This window comes from Ursus maritimus, unplaced genomic scaffold (assembly GCF_017311325.1).
Source record: "Ursus maritimus isolate PB19 unplaced genomic scaffold, ASM1731132v1 scaffold_17, whole genome shotgun sequence".
Lineage (NCBI taxonomy): Eukaryota > Metazoa > Chordata > Mammalia > Carnivora > Ursidae > Ursus > Ursus maritimus.
Genome location: NW_024424119.1, coordinates 10,708,498 through 10,732,208, shown reverse-complemented (window position 1 = coordinate 10,732,208; position 23,711 = coordinate 10,708,498).

Below are 23,711 nucleotides of genomic sequence, written 5' to 3'. Positions count from 1 at the left end.
AAATACCAGAAGATCTCAATGAGATCCGGGTATTTCCTTAGACTCCTGTGAATCTGACATCAAATCTTTGTTACCAGTTGGCGCCCAGATGTCCAGATTAGGTTTAGAATTCTCTCACTTTTCTGCCCATGTTCCATCAGCTATGCAGAGTCACCAAATACACTGAAAAGCCAACGTCCTTCTTTACTCCTTGAAAGCCCACAAGGCGGTAGAATGAATATAAAATAAATCTATCTGTGTGCTTGAATGAGTGGGTATTTGCAGTCATTACATGTGTAAATAATTATATTTGTTCTAAATTAAATTTATGGTGACTAACATAACATAATAAAAAAAATTTTAGAAATAAAAAATAAATAAATTTAATCTTTTCCGAGCCCCTAGCCTGTCAGGCTGATGGGGATTTCAATCAGGCTTATTATTGGGATTTTCCAAAACCCTACCCTACCCACCCTCATCCTAGCCCCAGAATCATCTGAGGGTCTGAGGAGTCTTATGCAGAATAGAACATTCAGGAAATGCTTCCTGATCTTTGGTTCACATTTGTGGTCACAGATACAGAATAGGAAACAGAGTCCTAGTCATGAGATAATTTGCCTCAGATTTCCCAAGTCGTTAGAAGAGTCAGTGCTAAAACTTGGGTCTTCTGACCACTTGTGGGAGTCTTCTGACCGCATACATACATTTAAAAACTCAGTACATTTTTATTCATCTTGTTGGAGTTGTAACGGTTCATAGTATGTTTTGTGACACTACTCACCTCACCCCTTCCTCCTTCTCTCAAAATAGTAATAAAACCTGTCATTTATTCAGCTGTGCTAAGGGCTTTACATTCATGATCTGATTTGACTTTCCCGTCAACCCTGTGAATGATGTTGTCCTCATTTTACCGATGAGGTTCAGAGAGGTTAAGTAACACGCACATGGTCACACAGCCAGTAAGCGGCGGAATTAGATCTTGAACTTGAGTTTGTCTGGCCAGCCTATGTCCTTAACTACCATGCTATGGTACCTTCGGAGAAGGGAGAAAATAGTGTATTTTTTTAAAGACCAAATTGAATCAAAACATTGTTTAACTTCTTTGGGGAGAATTTTAGACACCATATTACAGACCCACTGGTTGGGATTCCTGCATTAGTCTCCACTTTTTTGTGGCATACTAGGACAGTGAATAAATTCATTCCAATAATTCAGTGTAAAATTACCCTAGACATGATAGTGACTTAGATCTGATATTCTAAGTCTTCTTGTAATTAAGGTCTTACCGATAATATTTAGCCTTCTCTTAGGAGCAGTGAAGGATGTGCACCCCTGATCCCATGCTATTACATTTTTGGCCTAAATGTAGCTCTTTTTGCATTTATCTCCATGTTAAGAGGCTTCCAGATTCTTACAACTGGCTTTGGTATCTTAAGAAAAAAAACTAGAGAAAAATCTCTGGGCCTTGAGGAAATAATGCAAAAAATAAAGACAGAAGAAACAAAGGCAGATTTTTTTTAAAGCCAATATGGGGTGAGAAAAAGATCATTTCTAACTTGAACTCTTCATAACAAAGAGAACTTTTCAGAAGCTCAGAATTTAGAAATGGAAATATCTTTTATTCAAGCCTGCCCTCTTGAGGTCAACTCAAGAAACAGTCTTTGGGGAGAATCTCTACCATATAAAATGAGAATGATTGTTTGAAATGATTATTCTTTTAACTGCATGGATTACTCTCAGAAAACATAAATTCAAAGCTGGCCACTGTCAGCATGTCGACAGTCATCATTGATTGAATCGTGCTTTGGCCAATGTCCTCCAAAGACTACCAGAAACACAGATGTTGCTGAACAAATGGGGTGATTACAGGTTGCAGCGAGGGAGAACATACACGATGGGAGAAATGGCGGGGAGGGCTTCAGCTGAATCTCAGCAGAGTTCCATTTTTGTTAATGCCCTTCAGCCAAGGACCACCTATATTGGAATGTGTTGGATTATTACTCAAGGCAGCAAGAGAGAACACATAACGTGGGGAGCCCTAGGGCAACTTAGTAAGAAATGTCGGAAAGAACTCATAGAGTTTGAGGAAAGTTTAAGGGAGTGGGGCTTTAGATTGAATGCTGTTAGGAAATGGGGGTAATTTGATGGCTGAGTATCTGAATAAGTCTTATCTAGAAAGAGGGAAGGCCAGAGTGAGGCTTAATCTATAATTGTTTTTAAGAAAGAAACAATCATTCATATTAGCCAGGGCAGGGAGATAGTTTGGTCATTTTACGGTTTAGACAGAGTTCACGTTTTGGTCTGTGCTCAAACATGATTGGAGAGTGGTTTGTTGTTTTTTGTCTTGATCCATGAGGATTATAGAGTGGTCTGATTTTGACATTCTGTGAAATTGTTCATGTTTAATAGAAAAATGCCAAGTCCAGCTCGTAACCATAAGTCCTAGAAGATAGTATTGAGCGAGCTCCTGGATATCAAGGGTTGCTTTTCTCTTCCTTTTAAATGTCTATGACCCAAATCTTGAAAAGAGTCTGAAGTACATGGCCAAGGATGTTTTGATAGAGACACTGAATCAGAATCAATAAAAAAAAACCCAGGGTTTAAAAATTTATAACTAATAGCTGTGCTCGTAAAAGCCTTCATAGAGGCTGAGAATGAAGTTTAATCTGATTAAATGTGATCAGTAATGGAATATTGTGATGGTTAATTTTATGTGTCAACTTAAATGAGCCATGGGGTACCCACACATTTGGCCAAACATTATTCTGGGTGTGTCTGTGAGGGGCTTCCTTGGTGAGATTAACATTTGGGTCAGTAGGCTGAGTAAAGCAGATTGTCCTCCTTAATGTGGGTGAGCCTCATGCAGTCGATGGAGGATCTGAATAGAACTCGCTCCTCTCTCTCTCTTAGTTCTGATTCTCTGGAGACTGCTGACTAATACAAAATATGAAGCAAGGTACTATTAACTCGTATCAGTCATATACAGAAAGTCCATTTACAAATAACTTCTTTAACCTTTCTCATTTTAGGAAACATTTCACACACTTGGAATAAGAAAGAGTAAAGGGATCTTTTCAAGAGGAAAACTGTTCTTAATGTTCTTTGACCAAGAAGTTTTTACGGATCCCCAGGGGGTCAACCCCGTAATGGAGGAGCGTGTTCAGGTGATGAGGGCTCCTTAATGTAAGCTTTAATCGATTCCTCTGTCGTAGGCCCAAGCTTCCTTACGGGACCCCTTTAAGAAAGAGAAAAGATATTCAATTCCTAAGATATACGCGTAAAAGGTCTGGGAGTCTCAGAGATACTAAGCAAATGCCCCAAGAAGGAAGGAGGGAGGGAGGGAGAGAAGGAGTGAGGGAGGGAGGGAGGGAAGGAAGGGAGGCAGGCAGGAAGGGAGGGAGGGAAGACTGTATGAAGCCAGGGATCCACAATGCTCTACTGCTAAACAAAAGGATAGAAGGCAGACAATCCACCAGATAATCTTCAGATTCACTTTTCCATTGTGAAAAATCAAAGTAGAATTGTTTTCAAACCGATTTTCATTTGCTAAGAAATAGGCATGTCTAAGTCCATCAGAAAGCACCTAAAACTCTTTAGGTTCTGGGACCAGTCTTACCGTGTCAAAGATATTAGGTGAAGCGGTCTCTGGATATGGGTGCTTCTAGACTGGTCTCGAAGGTGCTCTTGGGGTGATGAAGTTGGGGCCTCTGTATGAGATTCTAGGCATCTTTGGGCTAATGGTTTCCTACTCATCCGCATATCCAGGGGTGCATTAGTACCTTTTACTCAGTGATTTTGGAAACTGAGCTCCTAAAAAGTAGGCAGCAGTTTAGAAGAAAGTACCCATTGAAAAGAGATAAGTCTCTGGAAGAGGGGACCAGAATTTAATGGGACTTGGAGAAACAGTCAGGAACCAAAAGAGGATTCCGTCAGGGGCTGCTATGCAAGTGAAAGGAAAATCCAGGGAGACAAGAGCCATGGGGATATGCGTTTGCACATCAAGTTTCAGAATAAGAGTAATTTTTAAAAAATGTCTTCATATTTGTGTATTCTCGCATGTATCATACAAAAGGCTATGGCCTCACGACCCCTGCACCTTAGGAGAAAGGCAGGCCCCCTTTCAGTGTGTGCCCCCCACCCCAAGCCTGCCCTTCCCAGTCAGTCTGAACCTTCAGGGCTTGCTGGGGTTGCACTGTAGTTTCAAAAACCAAATGCAAGAAAACCACAGGATTTCTTCTCCCATAAGAGTCCAGCCCCCCAAGTAATTCAAAGGCTGTGGGAGATATGGTGGGGTGTCCTACCTGGCTGAGGAATCAAGGCCAGGATGGCCTTCTGGTAAAAGGTTCGTAAGTCCAGAGCTTGGATATCCAGGGCACCCACACATTGAATGTGGGATCTGGAGCAAGTTAGTATTGGAGCCTCATTTTCCTTATTGGGCTGTTTTAGGGAGGAAACCAGTGAGTACGACATTCAGTCCATAGCTCAACAAATGGCAGCCATCCCTCCTGCTATCACCTACATTGCACGTATGGAGGCCAGCTTTCATTTAAATGGTGCCTACCATGTGGCAGGCACCATACTAGTCATTTTTGGGTGTTATGTCCTTGAATCCTTACAGAGTCCCTGGGAGACAGATCTTCTTCTTCTGTGTCATAGGAGACTGGAACTGAAACTCTATCGCAGCAAAGTGTAGTAGAAACGGCGCTGAGGGGAGGGGTGGTGGGCTTCTCATTGTAAGCAGATCGTTGCTAAATCCTCTTTTAGTGAACAGGTCACGATTCAACGATGCTATAACGATGAAGATAATATGCACCGAGTTCTAGTCAGCTTTCTCAATATTGACAGGAATTTTAAAAGAGAAAATACAGGCTTGGGAAAGCTACAGTTACAGTGAATGAACATTTGCAATTTTTAAGAGCAACACTTGGAAGAAACTATCGGCGTCATTTTCTAAGAACCTGTGCAAGCAGGCCCAAATCCGAAATACCTTTTGTCTCGGAAGTTCTGGCTCTAGTGTCAAAGACAGCTGTGATTACAGTGCTGCTCCGTGCGTGAAAGGACCCGACTTTCTTCTGCTCTTTCTCTCACCTGCAAAGTTGTGAGTTGCCACCTGGTGATAGTAGAGTTCCACATCATCCGAGAGGAAAGGGGGCTCCTAAACGGGAAAGAAGCCACAAAGCAATGCTGTTTGGGTTTTGTTCAAGGAACAGATTTCTCTATTAAGAATATGGCTAAAAGCTAGGTTATTAAATTAAACAGGTAGTATCCATACTCAAGAGTGAACTGGGGAGGGAGGGAAGGAATTATACAACTGAGCAAGCCTTCTGCTGGTCCTCATTCCTAGAACGAGCTAAACCACATTTCTGTTCTGCTCCATTACAGAACCTGGTCACGGGGATGTTCACCTGGCTGACTTACGGTTTAGATTGTTCTAGTAGCCTCTTTGCAAGCCTCCTCTCTACCACCACAGCTTCCCTACTATTCTTCATGTCCCAGTTCTCCTAACTCTCCCCACTGTTCTAAGCCACAAGGGGCCTCTTTTCTGTCTTCCGGGAACCTCAAACCAAAATGCCGCCAGAATCTTTAATCAAAGCTTGCAATCTTTCTTTCTGCTTGTTTTAAACTTCATTTTGACAATTATCTGGGGCCTCTCGCTATATTACTTGTAGATAAATAGTTTGAAGGCTCACGTATTCATTTTCTAAACTTTGACTGCAAGCCAGTTTTCAGTTCTAGTGCAAATAACAGTGTACAGAATTTTTCATGCTTCAGACCCAAATTATGCTTTAGAACCAGAAGAAGAGGTCAGCTTTAATTCATTTCTTTATTAAACAACACATGGCTCAAAACATTGCCATTGCCTGGCCTTGATCACCAAGACATTAAAGCCAAGGGGCTGCCCTGACCATTAAAATTAGAGCTTCTCTTTGTAGCAAACACACTTCTGAAATCTAATGGAGATAATTTCAGGAGAAATTATAAATATATCAGCTGGTCTTTTGTTCTTCACAAAAGAAAAATATACTCACCCAATTCCTTGGTTTTATTCTACCACTAGCCTGCACACCAAATTATCAGTTAAAATAGCAAACCCTGGGGCGCCTGCGTGGCTCAGGCAGTTAAGCATCTGCCTTTGGCTCAGATCATGATCTCAGGGTCCTGGGATCAAGTCCCACATCAGGCTCTCTGCTCAGTGAGGAGTTTGTTTCTCCTTCTCATTCTCCCTCTGTGCTCCCCTCCCCCTCTCTCAAATAAATAATAAAATCTTTATTAAAAAAGAAGCAAACCCTATTTTCAATAAAGAGTTCTTTTCTTTTCTTTCTTTCTTTCTTTCTTTTTTTTTTTTTTTGTGCACTTGACTGTGCTGGATGCTCTGGACATCTCCACAGAACCACCTCTCCCTTCCAAGGTTGGCCACTGTGTTTCCCAGAATGTCCTTTCTGTTCTGTTCAGGGTTAGATTTCTGCCATGAGAGAAACTTGCATGGGATTTAGAAAGCTAAGCTGTACTTCTCAGGACATAGTGGCTGGAGGTGATGGCTTCTTGGGCTTTTGCTGACAATAGCTCCCCACCCTACCCCAGATCCTCAGGCTGAAGTCATTAGTGAACTATTTCTCTGATGTTTCCCTGCAGTATCTAGAGCCTCCCTCCCTCAGCTCCCCGGCATGTACATAGCCCATTCCTACATCAAATCCCTTTACCCCTGTAATATTTGCAGTGGTTGTTTTCTGGACTGAACCCATTTTCATTACTAAAAGTTGTACCAGTGGTTAAGACAGAAAATCAGACCAAAAAAAAAACAAAAAACAAAAACAAAAGAACAAACTTCACAAAGTCCTGCAAAAGTTTGTGCAGTGAAACAAACAAAAGTCATTAATGGAGCAGATGGAAAAGACTTTCCTACTTTTACAAATGGCTGAATTCATACAAGAAAAAGAAGTATTTGAATGCGAGTGAAGATACTGTAGTAGGTACGTTTACTGATAAAAATCCTAGATATTTATTTTTGAAAACCTTGCTCTTTATTGCTTCCTCCCTATTCTCTCTGAGAGGGTTGGCTGACCTGCCCAATTCCCAGGCATTATTTACATATTTCCCAGCATGCCTCTTGCCTCACCCTGGCTACACTGCCTTGTGTCCTGTTTGTTAATATCTGAAATAGGAACTCTACTGACATCTAATGCATTCCACTGACATTGGCTAGCAGACTTCTTGTAATTGTCTGACCTTCTCATCTTCTCTGCATGTTAAAATTACTTAAGGAATGGATGTGCTGAAAGTTCAGTGTCCTGAGATTGTTGGAGGAAAAGGTCACATGAATCCAATAAACACATAATTTTATTTTTTCACTGGTGATGAAATCCATGATCTATTACCATATGCCTTGCAAAGAAAGTGGAGAAAAGCACTGAGCCTTCAGAGAATGCTGGCAGGTCTCCCTTCATCCCAAACACTTACCTCCATGTCAGTCTATGTTTGAATTAAATTTCTAACCTAGAGTTCTAGAGTAGTGAACCTTTGTTTTATATACATTTTAAATTTTAATATGTAATAAGAGAAGTAAGAAGGTAAATATCAAACAATAAACTTGGAAAAGTTGTATTATAATTATGTTTTAAAAATTTACTGGAATTTTTCCTTGTGAGGACTAGTTAAATTTAAATTACAATGAGAAGAGTTAATTTTATGCCTCTGACTTTTTCCCTCATCCATTGCTGTATTAGTCAGGATGGGGTAGGTTTTGTCATAGTAACAAACACCTCCCAAATCTCAGTGGCTTTTCACAGCACAAGTTTATTTCTCACTAACATATGTGGCACACTTTGAGATTTGAGGGAAGCCCTGCCCATTGTTTTCACTCAGGCATTCTGGTTACTGGAGACTCTAGCACACCCTGTGTCTCCAGAATTAGAGGAACAGAAGGAAGAAAGCTGGAGACTCGTGTACTCACTCTTAGAGCTTCCCACTGGGGGTGACACATGGCACTTCCAGTTACACTCTAGTGCTTAAAGCAAATCATGTATTCTCACCTAATTTCAGAGTGGATAGAGAACTATAATCCTATCAGAGACCAGAGAAAGAGCTGGAACATGTATACATAAGCCTTACTAAAGTTCTGTTTTAGATCAATGGGGGAAACGTTTTCCCTAAGGGATGAAAACTGGTTCTCTGGGGGAATCCACAGTTATAACTAGGGACTCCAACACCCCTTTCTCAACTACCAACAATACTACTGGGGAAAAAATCAGCAAGGATATAGAAGCTCTAAACAGCACATTCAACCAATAGGTTCCAGCTGACATTCAGAGCATTTTGCCAAACAACAGCATAATACAAATTTTTGCCTCAACTGCACATGGAGCATTCATGAAAACAATCTGTATCTTTATCCATAAAACAAATCTCAATAAATTTAAAAGAACTGAAATCATACAGAGTGTGTTCTGGGGTTATAATGAATCAAGCTAGCAATCAATAACAGAAAGACAAAGGGAAAATGTCTAAACCTGTGAAAATTATACCACACACTTCTAAATAATCCTTGGGTCATACAGAAAGTCTCAAAAGAAATTTGAAAATAAGTAGAACTGAGTAAAAAGAAAATACAACATATCATGCCAATAAAGCAGTACTAGGAGGAAGATTAATAGCACTAAATGTCTACCAAAAAAGGAACAAAATAAACTCAAAACAGAAGGAAGGGAAAAATAGAGAGCAGAAGTCAATGAAATTGAATATAAGAAAATAAGAGAACAAAACAAAAAACTGGCTCTTTAAAAATTTCAATAAAATTGATATGCCTCTAGTAAACTGCAAAAATCTAAAGAAGACAAACCACCAATATAAAAAATGAAGTAGGGAATATCACTACAGATCCTACAGCCATTAAAAAGGTAATAAAGGAATAATCTAAGTAATTTTATATTCACTGATCAACAACTTAGGAGAAATAAATTAATTCCTCAAAACCCACAAACTCTCAAAATTCAATGAAGATGATATATATAATCTGAATAGTTCTAGCCATTGAAGAAATTGAATTCATAATTTCAAAGCTCCCAGAAAATAAATCCCCAGATGTAGATGATTTCACTGGAAAATGGTATCAAATATTTAAAGAATTAACATCAACTTTACAAAATTTCTTCCAGAAAAGAGAAGGGGGGGGATACTTCTGACTCATTTTATGAGGCCGCTATTATTCCAAAAGTAGACAAAAATGGTACAAAATAAGAAAATTACAATGACCAATATCTCTCACGAACATAGACACAATAATCTTCAACAAAATATTGGCAAGCTAAATCCAATAATGTGTAAAAATAACTATATACTATGACCACAGTGGGATTTATTTCAGGTATGCAAGACTGGTTAAATATTTAAAAATACATAAGCATAATTCATCATATCAACAAGTTAAAAATTATATGATCATGTCAGGTGATATCACTTCCCCTCCACAGCATTTAACAGATTCAATCCTTATTCATATAAAAATTTTCACTAAGAAAGAAATAGAGCAGAAATAGCCCAACTGGATAAAGAAAGCCTACCCCAAACCTAGAGCTATCATCATATTTAATGGTGAAAGATGTAATGTTTTCCCCCCTAAGATCACGAACAAAGCAGGAATGTCTCTTCACTCAAACAACTCTTGTTCAACATAGTACTGGAAATTCTAGCCAGTGCAATAAGGTAAGAAAACGAAATAAAAGACATACCAGTTACAAAAGAAGAAATAAAACCATCTCTATTTACAAATGACATGATTGTCTACGTAGACAATCCCAAGGCATCTACCAAAACAAAAACAAAAAGGAAAAGGAAAAAACAAACAAAGAACAAAAAGAAAACCTCCAAGAACTAATAAGTGAATTCAGCAAGGTTACAGGACACAAGATCAACATATCAAAACCAAACATGTTCCTACGTACTAGTTATAAACACGTGGAAGCCAAAATTTAAAATACAATACCACTGCAATTTCTCCAAAGAAAATGAAATACCTAGGTATACATTTAGCAAACATGTGTAGGATCTGATTATTATGAAATTCTGATGAAAGAAATCAGAGAAGATCTAAATAAATGGAGAGACACACCTTGCAATGGATTGCAAAACCTAACACACTGAAGATATCATTCCTCCCAAAATTGTTCAAGAGTCTCCATGTAATTGTTATGAAATTCTCAGCAAAGTCATTCTAAAATTATATGGAAAATCCCACAGACATAAAATAGCTAAAGCTATCTTGACTAAGAAGAATAAAATGGAAGAAACCATTCTATATGATATTAAAGCTTAATATGTAGCTACAGTTACCAACATGGTGTAGTATTGGCAGAGGGATAGACACATAGATCAATGGAACAGAATAGAGAATTTAGAAGTAGACCCATGCAAATATGCTCAACTAATTTTTTTAAAAGATTTTATGTATTTCAGAAAGAGAGAGCAAAAGCTGGGGATAAGGCAGAGGGAGAGGGAGAGGGAGAAGCAGACTTCCTGCTGAGCAGGAAGCCTAATGTGGGGCTCAATCCCTAGATCAGGGCCTGAGCTGAAGGCAGATGCCTAACTGACTGAACCACCCAGGTGCCCCTATGCTCAACTAATTTTTGACAAAAATGCAGAAACAACCCAAAAAGGGTAGTCTTCTTAGCAAATGATATGGAGAAATTGAACATCCCCAGGCAAAATATAAAGTGAAACTTGACCCAAACCTCATATTGTATACAAAAATTAATGCAAAAGGTACACCCAAATGGTTCAGTCTGTTAAGCATCCAACTTTTGATTTCAGCTCAGGGCATGACTTCAGGGTTGTGAAATCAAGCCCCGTGTAAGGGCTCCACACTGCCTGTGGAGCCTGCTTAGGATTTTCTCCCTCCCTCTCCCTCTGCTCCTCCCTTCCCTCTCTCCCTCTCTCTAAAAAAAATAAAAATAAAAATAAGAAGAATAAATAAATTTAAAAAAATTTAACTGCAAAAAGTCACAGCTGAAAAATACAACATAAAACTATTTAAAAAAAGAAGAAAAAAAATTGGGGAACCTAGGGCTATGCAAAGAGTTGTTAGAGTTGCCATCCAAAGCATGAACCATAAACAAACAAAAAATTGATAAATTGGACTTCTTCAAGCTTAAAAGATTTTGCTCTGAGAAATCACTCCTACATTGCTGGTGAGAGTGTGAAATGAAACTGCCTGTCTGGAAAACAGTTTGTCAATTTTTTTTAAGATTGATTTATTTATTTGAGAGAGAGAGAGAGAGAATGCATGCACAAGCGAGAGGGGCAGAGGGAGAGGGAGAGAGAGACAAGCAGACTCCCAACTGAGCGCAGAGCCCGAGGTGACGCTCCATCTCAGGAGCCAGATCGTGACCTGAGCCAGAATCAAGAGTCGGGCACTTACCTGACTGAGCCACCCAGGCGCCCCAGTTTGTCAATTTCTTACAAACGTAAACACCTAATCACCCTACCAGCCAGAGACTAGACTCTTGATCCTTTCTTCTGGAGGAATGGAAATTTATCTTTATACAGGAACCTGTACATGAATGTTCATAGCAGCTTTATTGGTAATAGTCCCAAACTGGAATCAGTCCAGTTGTCTTTAGCAGATGAACAGTTTTAACAGACTTCAGTACATTCATGCTGTGGAGTACTACTCCGCAATTAAAGCAACATATTATTGAAACAGAGACATTGAATAAATACACAGGGCATTATTCTGAGTGAAAAAAAGTTACAAATTCGAATTCCAAAGGTTACATACTTTAATAATTCCATTGATATAACACTTCTGAAATGACATTTTTGAAACAGAAGACAGTTAATAGCCACCATGGGGGCCAGAGGGAAGTAGTGTATTTATAAAAAGGCAACATGAGTGATGCCTGGATAGCTTAGCCGGGAAAGCATGTGACTTTTGATCTTGGGGGTCATGAGTTCATGCTCCATGTAGGGGTTAGAGTTTACTTAATTTTTTTAAAAAGGGGCACCTGGGTGGCTCAGTTGGTTAAGCGTCTGCCTTCGGCTCGGGTCATGATCCCAAGGTCCTGGGATCAAGTCCCACATTGGGCTCCCTGCTCAGCGGAAAGTCTGCTTCACCCTCTCCTTTTCCCTCTGTCCCTTCCCCCGCTCATGCACGCTCTGTCTTTCTCTCTTTCTCTGTCAAATAAATAAATAAAATCTTAAAAAAAATTTTTTTTAAGACAACATGAGGAATAATTGCCTGGGAACTATTCACTATCTTGAGTGTGGTTCACATGAACCCATGCATGTGATAAAATTGTATGGAACTAAGCACACATAGACACATAAATGAATACAAGTAAACCCAGCTGGGGAGATCCAAATTACATCAGTGGATTGTATTAATATCAATTTCCTGGTTTTGATATACATATTATGCTTTTGCAAATGTTGCTACTTAGGGGAAACTGGGTAAAATGTACATGAGTTCTTCTCTGTATTGTTTATTACAACTGCTATAAGAAGTTGGATGGCTGGAATCTATAATTATCTCAATAAACATTTCAATTAAAATTTTACTTGGAAGAGAAACTACACAATAATAGGCTTCCAAAAATACAACACACATAAACAAATGAACACCAAAGGAGACAATATCATACCAGATATCAAGAAGTAATATAAAACCACAATAATTAAACAGAGAACTATTAGCACAGGAAGTCAATTGCACATTATAGAGAATCCAGAAACAGAACCATGTATACTTGAGAAATTAGTATATTAGGAAGGGAATTCTTCATATTACTGGGGAAAAGGAAAGGCTAAGGGGTGGAAAAATTTACTATTAATTTGGAAAAACAATAGGTCCCTACATCACATTACACATAAAATAAGTTCAAGATGGAAACGGATTTAAATCAACGCATAAAAAACAAAGCTATTTAACAGGCGCTGGGTGGTATATAGGTATATAGGTATATGTATATATATATATATATATACAATTTTTTAAGGTAGGAAACAAATTTTCAAGAAAGACAAAAACAATTAACAGGCAATGGAACAACTAATTTTAAGGAATTTTTTGCATCCAATGAATACATCAAAATAATTTATTTCACTAAACTAAATGGGATAAGACCACAGTTCGTAAAACTCCCTGAACAGTTAATTTGCTATTTTGTGATACCTACAACGCAGTCACATTGTCCAGGCAAACTGACGAATTTGCCTTCAAGGACATGTGACTCTACTGTGAAACAGGATCCTACCCTAACCTATGATTTGTTGGGTCTGACCACACCCAGCTTAGAGACAGCTCTGTTCTGGTTCCGTAGCTCCTTGATGAGCCCTCTCAGTAGTATGCCTGGAGCTGCTTTTTGCAGACAGCACAGTCTTTCTCCAGAAACCCGGAGGTCTATGCTGTAATTCTCCTATTGCGGCTTTGTCAGAAAATCCTCTCAGCACTCTTATTTACGGCAGATACCTCTAGCACTGTGGGATAGCTGGGTCACTGATCCGAAGGGAGTATTGCTTATACCAGACTGAATCGTCGTAGAGCCCTCCCTTGCTCCAAGACCTCTGAGTCACCCAATAAATAGGTTGGAGAAGTATTCCCAAGTGAGACATAGGCTATCTCCGACATCTGCAGCAGCCTACCTAGCGTGCTGCTTTTGTGCGCATGGGAGGGATTGCAAGAATCTCTACATCTTTGAGGGTATGTTCCGGAAATCCTCAAACCACTAGATATATAAAATTTTTACTGATGCAACAGCCCCTTTAGTCTTTGTGGGACTGATTTCCAACCTCTGGAGTGTATGTGTCTGGCATTCAGAGTACTTACCACTTCCTGTCCATCTGGTCCAATTAACCTGATCTTATTAACGTGGTGGACCAGGTGATATTGGCAGAGTGTCCAGTCAAGATTCCTGCAGACTATAGTATGAGAAAGAATGGGAGATAAATACCACTCCGGGCAAAATCATCAATGCCTTTTTCTGTCTGTTCCAAATAAAGGTATATTTGCCTACTACTTGGATCTTCTTTCCTGAAGGGGTCAAGAAGAATGAGTTTGCCATATCAAGAGCTGCATATTATTGACCTGGGGCTCTGGGGATCAGTCTGACAAAGACATCAATTCAGTATAGGAACTGTAATTGGAGCTTCCAACTTAGTTCAGTTGTACAGTCTACCACCATTATGCTTTTTGCAAGGTCCAGACTGGTGAGCTGAATGGAATCATGGATGTCGGCCATCCTGGCATCCTTCAAGTCTTGAAGACTGGCCTGGTTTCTTCTATTATATTCAAGATGCAGTGCTGTTTCTGATTTACTCTCTTGGCCCAGGCGGGGGCAGTTTCGGAGGCTCTCACTTGGTCATTCCTACCGTTCCGATGCTTTCACAACATGTCAGGAAACCCGTCTCATGATTCTGTTAGCTGAAAATTACACCCGTTTGGATGATATCCTTGATGGAATGAGGAAAATGACCACCGAGTAGATGCCTGGGCCCACGCAACCCACTGTGGCACAGACTTGAACCAGAACTCAGCTTGGTACCTGACTTCTGCATGATTGATCCACTTTAATCAGGGGCCATGATAGTGTTTGGGGGCCCTGGGACCAGTGTCAGTTCAGATCCTATATCCAAAAAAGGAGTATTGCCTTTTTCACAGTGTGCAATTACTCTGTAACTGGAGTCCCTTTGGGGGACAGGATTGGGAAAATCTCTGCAGTATACCTGAGGTGTTGGCCTGGTCCTTCTACAAGGCACTCTGCTGTCAAAGGACACTAGGCCTGAGAATAGGTTCAAGTCTGGAAACAGTGTGAGGGATTATACTTTTTTTTTTTTTTTGCAACAGCTGACATCAGTCATCTTTCACCTGTGACCTTTTTAGATTATATAGATCTAAAACTACCTAAATAACTACCCATCCATCTATTTCACCCTTAGGAACACTGTGGTCTCTCAGCCTTCACTACAGATCCTGGAGGATTAAGGCCTCCACTTCCATTCTGGTTTTGCAGTATGGTAACTATGTCCACCTTGCCTCTCATTGTCTTGGATGCTGTCACTTGACTTCTGATATTTCAGGATCCCCTCACCTTAATTGTCACGAGGGAGCTCATTTCCATAGCTGCCACCCCAGCCTACAAGAGACAGTCACCACTGAGGTTCTTAATGCTCTTAGTGACCCCCTTTCTAGAGAATTCTTACTGTTCTAGTAAAGAGAGTGTCCTCTAGGCCCTCCTGGGCACCATAATCAGCTGGTGAGTCTTACAGTCTTTATAAATAGAGTCTAGCAAGGCCTACTTTGAACCACCTGACCCCTTCCTCAATTACTAGAATAATTATGGCACCTCCACCTAATTTAAAGTAGGGTATTTCCCCCCTGAGATTCCAGGAATTATTCCAGCAATATATTAAGACCAGTCTCAGGTGTCCTTGCAGAATGTTAAGTGATGAGTTATAGGAGAGTGTCCCATATCAACAAACTCTTCTGTATCCAGCCTTATATTCTGTTCAGCACACTCAACATTCATTTCCAAGCATGTTTTTGTTTTCCCTGTTCTTGCTGATATTATTTTTGCTAGAAACTGTAACTATTCTGTGAAATACCTCTTTACTTCTGAAGCCTGGGCATACCTCTATGGTCAAACAGGGCTGCAGTTTGACTCTAATTACTGATCTAAAAGCAATTTTAGTATATTCACAAAGTTTATGTCACCATCCCCACTATCCACTTCCAGATTTTCATCGCCCCAAGAAGAAACCCTATACTCATACATATATTTTTTCCAATTCCTAACATTATGTTTTCATTTTTCTTTTATCCATAATTAGGCTTGCCAGAGTTAATCAAACTTTAAGTATCAGCTGTTTTTATCTCTTTTCGAGGAGTTTTTCTTTTTCTTTTCATATTCATGAATTCTTTCTTCCTATTCTATTTAGGTTTATTTTGGTTTTGTTTTTTCTATATGTTGCATGTTTAGTTTATTTTCAGCTCTTTTTAAAGAAATATACACCTTTGAGTTATTCATTTTCTATTGACTAGAGCTTGAGTTGTGTCCCATAGGTTTTTGATAAAAAGTGTCCTCATTGTCATTATTTTCCAGGTGATTTGCCACTTCCATTTTCTTTATCTTTGCTTTAGGAGTGATTTAAGAGTGTTTTTAATACTGTCTTCAAATGGAAGGAGAAATACATGTTCATTGAAACACTGAGAAAGCATACAAAGATACTTTGTTAACAAGCAAGTCTGTCTCTCGGCACAGACCCCTTAGTTCTCTTTCCAGAGATAACTAATCTTAATCAGATTCTGGTGTTTCCTTCTAGCAATATGAATATATTGTACAAATACATGTTTTGAAAAGTGTTCCTTAACTAGTGCAGCCATACTGTGGAAAAAAGTATGGAGTTTCCTCAAAATTTGAAAAAAAAACTACCCTACGACCCAGCAGTCCTACTACAGGGTATTTACCCAGAGAAGACAAAAGCACTAATTCAAAGGGAGACACGCACCCTTATGTTCATTGCAGCATTATTGACAATAGCCAAGATATGGAAGCAGCCCAAGGGTCCATCAATGGATGAATGGATAAAGACGATGGGGTATAACTATACAATGGAATATTACTCAGCCGTAAGACAGAATGAAATCTTGCCATTTGCAAGACATGGATGGAGCTAGAGAGTATAATACTAGGCAAAATAAGTCAGAGAAAGACAAATACCATATGATTTCACTCCTATGTGGAATTTGAGAAACAAAACAAACAAGCAAAGTGGAAAAAGAGAGAGAGAGAAAGAGAGCGAGAGAGAAACCAAGAAACAGACTCTTAGCTCTAGGAAACAAACTGAGGGTTACCAGAAAGCAGGTGGGTGGAGGGATGGGTGAAATAGGTGATGGGGATTAAGAAGCACGTTTGTCATGATGAGCACCAGGTGATGCATGGAATTGTCGAATCACTATATTGTACACCTGAAACTAATAGAACCCTGTATGCTAACTAACTGGATTTAAAAAATTAAGAAAAATTTTAAATTAGATTAAATTAAATTAAAAACAAATTTAAAAAATCAAAGTAAAAAAACATTTCTTAACTTCTAGTTTAATTTCTTAGGAGGCTTCCCCAGGCCATTGGTACGGTATGGTAGATTTGGGGAGCCCAAGGCTTGTTCTTTTGTGGTCTTGAAACTAACTTTCCATGCTGCCTGCTTCTGGCTGTCCACATGGTTTCTATCCTCCCATCTGAGAAAGGGCCATAGAATAGACTCACCTTGGCTCTCTGAATTTGTGGATTTCTGATATTAGTTTTGTTTTGCTGTGGAAGCCTAATTGTGCTGTCCCAGCCTCTTGATTTCAAGTCTAGAGATGAGAGTCAACTACCTTCTTAAATTTATCTGTTCAGCCTCTTTAAGTGACAGCACTCACTCTCAGAAGGAGAGGGATTCTTTTGTTTATATCTTATAGCAGTGGTGCCAAGAGGTATTTGCAGTTTGGGAACCCATATGTTCCATCTGTCTTCCTTCCCCAAATTACCACAAATAAACAATCATTCCATAAGTAAAACTTACGCTTACCTTGCAAAGATGGCTTCAAGGGAAATTCTCCAGTAGCCTCTGCTCCATCTAGATTGTCAAGCTTAAACACCTGCTGTGGTAGGCAGCACCAGCAGCTCCTAATGATCGCCACGTCCTATTATTCACGTTGTTGGGCAATCTCCTTTGAGCATGTGTGTGAGAGAGAGAAAGAGAGAGGTGAAGCAGATTGCCACATTGAAGAGACTCATGTGGCAAAGAACTGAGGACAGCCGCTAGCCAGTAGCTAGCAAGGAACTAAAGCCCTCGGTCCAACAGCCTGCAAAGCCTGAAGACTGCCAAGTGCCTCAGTGAACCGGGAAGTGGATCTTGAGTCACGCTTTGCTAGGACTGCAGCCTCCAGAAGGCCAGGTGCCAGAGAATCCAGCTAAGCCGTGCTCACATTCCTGACCCACAGAACTGGCCTAGACACCTTTGTTGTTCCAAGCCACTAGGTTTTAGGGTGACTTGTTATGTAGCAATAGGTAATGAATAGACCTGTGTTTTAGAAATTTCTTGTAAAATCCACGGTGATTATTGGAAGTTCTTTCTTCAGGTCATCAGTCTGGAAAAGAGTTATCTGTCCACCCAAACCCAAATCATCCTGTTTCCATCAGCCCGTCCTTTCTGAAAATATGATTCATGCAGGTTTTGGAGATAGGAAAACAAATAATGATAAATGTGATCAGGTGGAGGATAGAAGTTCAAAATCAAAATATGACCACTGCATGCCTATCATAATGGCTAAAATAAAACATACCAACAATACTAAGTCCTGAAGAACTAAAGATCAAGACCAGCCAGATCTCTCAGACTTGGCTGTGGGGCTGGACAACGGCATAAGTGCTCTAGAAAACATCTTTGCAGTTTCTTACCAAGTGAAACACATGTGTACCGCATTACCCAGTGATCACACTCATGGGTATTTATTCTAGAGTGATGAAAACTTTGCGCATACAAAACCCTATACAGGAATGTTCATAGTATCTTTTTATGTAATAGCCCAAATCTAGTGTATTAGCCACAGTCCTCCAGAGAAACAAAACCAAATCTTTATTTTGAGGAATTAGCTCACACAGTTTTGGAGGCAGGCAAGTCTAAAATCTGCAAGGTGGGCAGGGAGAAGCAGAGTCAATGCAACTTAAAGTGAAGACTGTCTGCTGGCAGAATTCTCTCTTCCTGGGGGAAGTCAGTCTTTTGTTCTATTCAGGCCTTCAGCTGATTGAATGAGTGCCCCACCTCCCCATTATGGAAGGCAATCTCCTTTACACACAGTTCACTGATTTAAATATTAATTTTATCCCAAAACACCCTCATAGAAAAATCCAGAATTTTTGACCACAAATCTGGCACCAGCCAGTGGACCAACCAACTTAACACATAAAATTATCTATCACAAGTCCACCCCTTATCAACTTCAATCACACACACACACACACACACACACACACACACCAAAGTAAGGATTTCGGAAATACTCAAGATAATTGTAATCCTTGCTTCTGAATTCCATGAGCATGGGCCTATTGATACACTTCATATGTCATGTGGTCATAGCTGGTATCTATAAATACCTTCTTCCACTATCCATTCTGTATTGTCTTTGTCTTCATTAAACACTTCAGTTGGTTGTAGTTCTTTACCTGGTGGGAGGATCTAAACCTTTATTCCTGAAGGGTCTGGGCCATCGGTAGTGCTAGCTGGTTTGGATTTTCCATTGACTTTCTTTTCTTTTCCTTTTTCTTTTCTTTTCTTTTAATACTACGAAAGGTTATTTTTTAAAACTTATTTAAATGCAATTAGTTAACATATAGTGTATCAGTAGTTTCTAATGTAGAGATCAGTTATTCATCTGTTGCATATAATACCCAGTGCTCATTATATCACACCACAGGGCATGCTCATATTAAGAGATGCCCTAAGGAGTCTCCTGTGGAGTAGTAGTGCCATTTCCCCTTGGTAGTCAAAATCAAATACCCCAACAAGTACAGTAACCATCTTCTTGGCCTGTTGATTCAGAGGCATATGGAACTGCAGGTGGCTGGGTTGGTCTCAACTTCCAATTCTTTGGAATCATTCCTGTGTCTCCTGGTGGAAGCATTCTTCCCTTTGGTGCTAAGTAGGAGCTCTAAGCCAGCAAAATATAAGGTCATGGGGATAGGAAGCAAAGATTTTTCTAGTGAGTCACTAGGAGTAATAGCGAGTGGGGCCGCTCACTTCTACCCATTGATTCCTGAACCTGGGAGTCCTGGCTATGGATCAAGCAGCACCATATGCTGGATGCTGATTCAGAGCATGTACAGCTTCCTCGAGGATCTTGCCTCAGCCCTGCAAGGTACTGCCACCTAGGTTGCCCTGTAACTGAGTCTTCAAAAGCCATTCCACCATTCTAACTAGCTGTTTTGTGATGGTGGCGAATGCAGTAAGACCAGTGAATTCCAGGAGCATGGGCCCATTGACCCACGTCATTTGCTATGAAGTGAGTTCCTTGATTAGAAGCAATGCTGTGTGGAATACCATGATGGTGGAGAAGACATTCTGGAAGTCCACAGATGGTAGTTTGGGCAGAAGAATTGCTTGCAGGGAAGGCAAATCCATATCCAGAGTGAGTGCCTATCCCAGAAGGAACAAAATACTCTCTTCTATGGTGGAAACAGTGAGATGTAATCAGCTTGTCACCCAGTAGCTCGCTGATCACCCCTGGGGAATTGTGCCATATCAGGGACTTAGTGTTGGGTCTCTGCTGCTTGAAGACTGGACACTCAATAGTGGTTGTCAGGTCAGCCTTGGTGAGTGGATGTCCATGTTGCTGAGCCCATGCATAACGTCCATACCTGCCACCATGGTACTGTGTTCATGAGCCCTCTGCAATGACAGAAGTGGCTGGGAAAAGAGGGTCATTGATATCTATAAAACAGTTCATTCTATTCACTGGTTATTAAAATCCTCCTCTGCTAAGTTCACCCTTTGGTGAGCATTCACACGGGACACAAAAATCTTCATCTTTTCTACCCAGAGAGGTCTATCCTCATATCTCTTCCCCAGACTTCCTTGTCACCTTATTCTAAACATGTTCCTTCCAAGTTTCTGACAATTCAGCCCATGAATCAATGCATCATCACATGTATCTGTTGATGGGTGAATGAACAAACCGGCTGTGGTACATTCATATACTGGGATGTTATTCAGCAATAAAAAGAAATAAACTATTGATACACACAACTTAGATGGATCTCAAGGGCATTATGCTAAGTGATAGGAGCCAATCTCAAAAGGCTATATGCTCTGTGCTTCCATTTATATAACATTCTCAAAGTGACAAAATTATAGTGATGAAGAACAAATAAATAGTTGCAGGTCTTAGGGTTGGAAGGAGGATATGAGCACTAAGGAGCAACACAGGGAATATTCTATGTTGATGGAATAGCTCTGTATCCTAATTGTGGTGATGGTTATATAATATTCATGTGTGATGGTATTTCGTAAAACTATATCCCAAAAAGTGAACATAAAAACTTGTGAAATCCATGTATGGCCTATATTTGAGTGAATAACATTGTCCCAATGTCATGTTCCTGATTTTGACAATGTGCCGTAGTTATGTAAGGTGCTATCATTCAGGGAATCCAAATAAAGAGCACTCAAGAACTCTCTATACTACTTTTGCAACTTCTTATGAATGTTACACTATTTCAGAATAAAAATTTATATAAAAAAAAGGAAAAAGAAAAGCTGGAATAAAAATGGCTTGGATATACTTTTCTTTTTCTAATTTGCTCCCATCACTGAATTAATGAGCAGTGTTAGAACTAGAACAATAAGGAAGACTGGAGAGGATTCCTTATAAGACAAAGGATGTTGACAGGTGTCTAAGATAGGGAGCATACAATGGGAATTAAACTCCGGAAAAGAACTAGGCCCCAAACCAAAGACATTTGTCAGGGCAACAGGAAGTTTTTTTTTTTTTATTTTTTTTATTTTTTGTATCCTCAGATTGAGTAGTAGTAACCTGAGATAAGATATTGAGGGAAAATACAAACTTCACTTATGTTTTTAAATTTTTTTTTTGTCTAATTAAATTTCATCCCCAAATATGCTGTGAGTGCTTTAAGGAGGCTCAGGAGATAAACGGTATATTTCTCCAGTGTCTGGAGTAGGGTGGGACACAAGCCAAGGGAAGTCTCTAGTACTGCTCTTCTAAATAGCTCTGGGTCCCTCACTCCAGACTTAGGATTAACAAAGAGTGACATTTTCTTACTATAAACTATGAGTACAAGGATGCAGAAGGGCACCTTCTTTTTACTTATTCTCAGTGATGATATCCTAGGAGAAAGGAAGACTGAATGGCAAAAAGGGCTGGGGTCAAGATTGTGGTATTATGGACCCAGTGTGTTGGTTTAAGAAGAAAGAAGAAAATTGAGGATTGGACTGTGGGGAGGAAATCCTTGGAATGCCCACCATTCTGTAGTGAATGGGGAAAACAATCAAATGTATGTTTGCATGTTTAAGAATCAAAAGGTAAGCAAGAGGCTTTTTAAAAAATTGAAGTATAATTAACAGAGAGTGTTATACTAGTTTCAAGCGTACAATGATTCAACAATTCTGTACACTACTCAGCGTTTATCAGGATAAGTGTACTCTTAATCTCCTTTATCTATTTCACCCATTTCCCACCTACCTCCCCTCTGGCAAACACCTGTTTATTCTCTGTGTTTAAGAGTCTGTTTTTTGTTTGTCTCTGTTTTCTCTCTATTTGTTCATTGTTTTGTTTTCTTAAATTCCACATATGAGTAAAATCATATGGTATTTTTTTCTCTGCCTGACTTATTTCACTAAGCATTACACTACATCCATCCATGTTGTTGCAAATGGCAAGATTGTTTTTATAGCTGAATAATATTCCGTTATATATACATATATGTGTATATATATGTATGGTGTGTATGTATATACACACGCACACACACCCCATATCTTCTTTAAAAAAATGTTTAATGAAATTTTAGCTTAGAGGCAAACAAAAACCCAAAAACCAAACAAAAAAGCTTTTTTAAATTCTATTGTTATATTAAATCACTGTTATACATTTCATATTAATACCAAGGGCAGTTACATGCACGGGTATGTAAGAACTAAAGATAGCAACTCTTGTGGCCATTTATTTCATGAATCCTTCTGAACCCAGAAAATAAAGGGCTCTCTCAAAATGTCTCCTGGCACTCACTCCTTCTTTTTGGTTTTATTTGTGGCTATACATTTCTTTTTTTTTTTATAATGATTTTTTATTATATTATGTTAGTCACCATACAGTACATCCCCGGTTTCCGATGTAAGGCTCGATGACTCATTATTTCTTACAGTAATTTTCACTTCGGACCATCTAAATCTAAGGATGATTTGTTTTACTTGCAGAATTGCGCAAAATTTTGAGGATTGAGGAGTATTTCTTGGTTTTTCGTTGTGTTCCATCGACCTATGTATCTATTTCTCTGCCAACACCACACACTCTTGACTGGTGTATCTATATAATACATCTTGGAGTTGGGTAGAGTGATTTCTCCCACTTTATTCTTCCTTAAAAGTCTTTAGCTACTCTCATTCTTTTTTTCTTTTCCATACAATTTTTAGAAGAATCTTGTCTCTGTTTTCAAAATATCTTGCTGTGATGTCGGTAGGAATTGTATTAAACCTGTATTATTAATTTGGAGACAACTGTCATCTTTGCTACACTATACTGAGTATCCCAATCCGTGCTCTCAGTATGTCTTCCTACTTACTTAATCTTCTTTCATCAGGGTTTGTAGTTTTCAGTGTACAAGTCTTATACATGCTTTGTTAGATTTACACCTAAGTAATTCTTTTTATTTTTTTGAGCAAAGGTGAATTGTATTGTAAATTATCATTTCCACACATGTATTACTACTTCACTAATTTATAGAAATACAATTGATTTTTGTATGTTGATCTTGTATCTTGAGAAGTAACTTATTACTGATCTAGGAGGTGTATGCATGTACGTATGGAAGAGATAGCTTTACTTCATCTTTTCTAACTTGTATGCCTTTTATTTCCTTTCTTGCCTTACTACGCTGGCCAGGATTTTCAACATTATGTTGAATAAGAGTGGTGAGAGTAGATAGACATCCTTGCCTTTTCCTGATCTTAGGGGGAAGTGTTCA